Raw genomic sequence first — 2,998 nt, 5'->3', positions numbered from 1 at the left:
GGAGAAGTCTCAGGACCCAAAACTTGCCCAAATTTCCTGGCCATCCACCATCAGTCATGATTTTTCCTGCCAAATCCAATGATGTAAACTTTTTGCAATTTGGAGCTCCCTAGAAAAAACGAGCGACACATGCGCGGCGCATAGGGAAGTGGCGCGGCGCATTGGGCTTAAGGCGCGGCGCATAGAGCCTATGCGTAGCGCTTTTTGAAGGAGACATTTGGAGGCCTTCCCGGTGTCCAAATTGAGCATAGGATAGCTCGTTGGAAAGGTATTTAAGTCTAATTTCCAACCCAACTAGCACTTTTCAATTTGGAGTTCATTTTCCCTATCAAAGGTCAAATCTCCCAAGACTGGTCAAAATGTGCCAAATGAGGCTGCCTCAAGGCAGAGTGCTGTTGTAGTCAACTTTTGAAGGTGTTCCTCAACTCAAAATTGAGCTCATGATAGCTCATTGGAAGGCTCTTTGTGTCTAGCTATCATTTTACTCATCGAGCAAGTCATTTGGCTAACCAAGCTAGGAGAAAGCTTGATTTTACCAAGGTCACTTTAGAGGTGCATCAATTCTCCCGAGGCAATTGTATTTTTGACATTTATCTAAAACCATGCCACCTGTGTAAAAAGTGAAGGAGGTTTTTCTTACTTGGCCTACTGTGGACAGAAACCTCTCTCATTTTTCCAAAATTCATCTTTTCTTGCTCATAAACATCATTTGAGTGAATTATTGAACCTTCCTATGGCCTGCAAGTATTATTCAAGCTCTTTGAGAACAAAAATTTGCAAACCCTAAACCTAATGGCCAAGTTGACTCTTTTCTTACCAAGAAATAAAAACAAGACTGTAAATGATTTCGAGACTATCTTAATTAACTTTAATAAACAAAGCTGAGCCAGCAGGACATGGCATAAGGGATAAATGAGTGACCAGGTCCTTCCATTAGAATATGGCATGCTCCTTAATGGAATGCAGGTGATCGAGTAGAATGGGACACCTGAAAATGAAATGCAAAAAGAGTTTTGATCTTGTAGGAGGACTGACAAGACTGACTCTAACACCTCGCTTGTTGCTTTAGAATCGGGTGGCCTATATATAAATTGTTGTCCATTTATAAAATCCACCAGAGCATATATATATATATATAACAAGTTGGAAATTGTTATGAGTTTATATTGTTAGACATATTGAATAATGAAAAAATGAACATTAATTTATTATTATTATCATTATTTTTAGCTTATTTTAATTGCTTTAGAACTTGGTAGTTTATATATAAATTGTTATCAGTTTATAGAATATACTACAGTATATATATATATAGAAGTGAAATATGCAGCTTTGCTGCTTAATACGAGTTTATATAAAAAATAATTAATAGGTAATTTAAATTAATTTAAGATTTTAGAGTTAAACCTCCAAAATCATGTAATTGGTAACTAATTCAAATTAATTTAAATATTTAAAGAGTTAAAAGCCTCCAAAACCATGTATATATACATATGCTACATAGTAATCATAAAACCCAATTTAAAACAACCTGACATATAATATCATATTTATATATCTTAAAATTAAATTATTATTATTGTTATGGTACTTAGTACTTACTTCTTTTGTAAAAAGTAATTAATGGATAATTTAGATTAATTTAAATGTTTATAAGGTTGAAAACCTCTAAAACCATGTACATATAAAGTATGGTACATAGTAATCATACGTTTAAAATAGTCTTACGTATAATATCATACTCATATCTCTTAAAATTAAATTATTATTATGTAAAAAATGTATTTAAAATCATAAACACATAAATTTTGAAATGCCTAAACATGGTCTAAACAAATAAGTTATATTTGAAAAGAGATCTAAATAGTTTATGCAATTAAATTAATTTAAATGAATATTGTAACTAAAAATTATGTGGTTATTTAATTTTATATTAAATTTATTATCCAATTATTAATTAAAAAATAAAAAACAGTCACATTAAAAGTAATATAATTTGAAATAGTAAAAATAAATATTAAAAAGGAAAGATGTAAAAGATTATTACTAAGGATAAATATTTAGGGTTGACAGTTGTACTCCTTATTTAATGTTATGAGAATTGGTTTAGTACTTTATACAATGAAAACCCATTTTTATAAATATTTAGATTTGAGAGATGTACTATTTATTAAATGTTATGGCACTTGGTTGCATAAAAGTTTTTTTTTTATTATATATATGTATATTTGACGATACAATTTTAAGCACCATGAAATGACTATAGATGAGACAATTAGAAAATAGAAATTTAAATTTAAAAAATTTCAAAATTTATTTTTGATTTTCAAACTTTTTAGTTTAATATTTAGTTTTTTCAAAACTTTAATGTACTTTATAAAATTTAATTAGAAATTTTAGAAGTAATTGAAAATCATGCATTTTTAACTAAGATAAAAAATAATATATCTTGCTTTCGGTATAATAACATAACAAGTTGGAAATTGTTATCAATTTATATCTTTAGTGATATTGAATAACGAAAAAAAAGTGAAAATTACTTTATTATTATTATTAGCTATTCTTTATATCTATATGGATCATATATATAACATAATAACAAGTTGGAAATTTTTATCAATTTATATCTGTAGGGGTATTGAACCAACCTAGATCCATCTTAACACCGGATCTGTCAAGTGCCGAGAGGGATGAAATCTCTCGAGGTGCAAACCTACATTTTGAGTTCAAAACTTGAGGAAAGTTTTTCACCTCGAGAGATTTGATCCCTCTCGAGGCTTGATAGATCCAGTGTTAAGACACTGGTTTCAGTCCTGTGCAGCCATACAAAATTTGTTGAACATGTAATTATTTTCATCATTTTAAATATGCTAAATATGTCTAAGATTAGTTTGCTTATTATCACCCCAATAAACTCTCCTAGGTTGTATATCAGAGATGCTCGAGAACATTACAAACTCAACACAAATGTTGGAAAATGGTGGGTGAATGGAAGGAA

This window comes from Pinus tabuliformis, chromosome 5_2 (assembly GCF_031772625.1).
Source record: "Pinus tabuliformis cultivar Carrire ecotype Pingquan chromosome 5_2, CPIR1, whole genome shotgun sequence".
In the NCBI taxonomy this organism is placed as follows: domain Eukaryota; kingdom Viridiplantae; phylum Streptophyta; class Pinopsida; order Pinales; family Pinaceae; genus Pinus; species Pinus tabuliformis.
Note: the sequence above shows the minus strand (reverse complement) of the source record.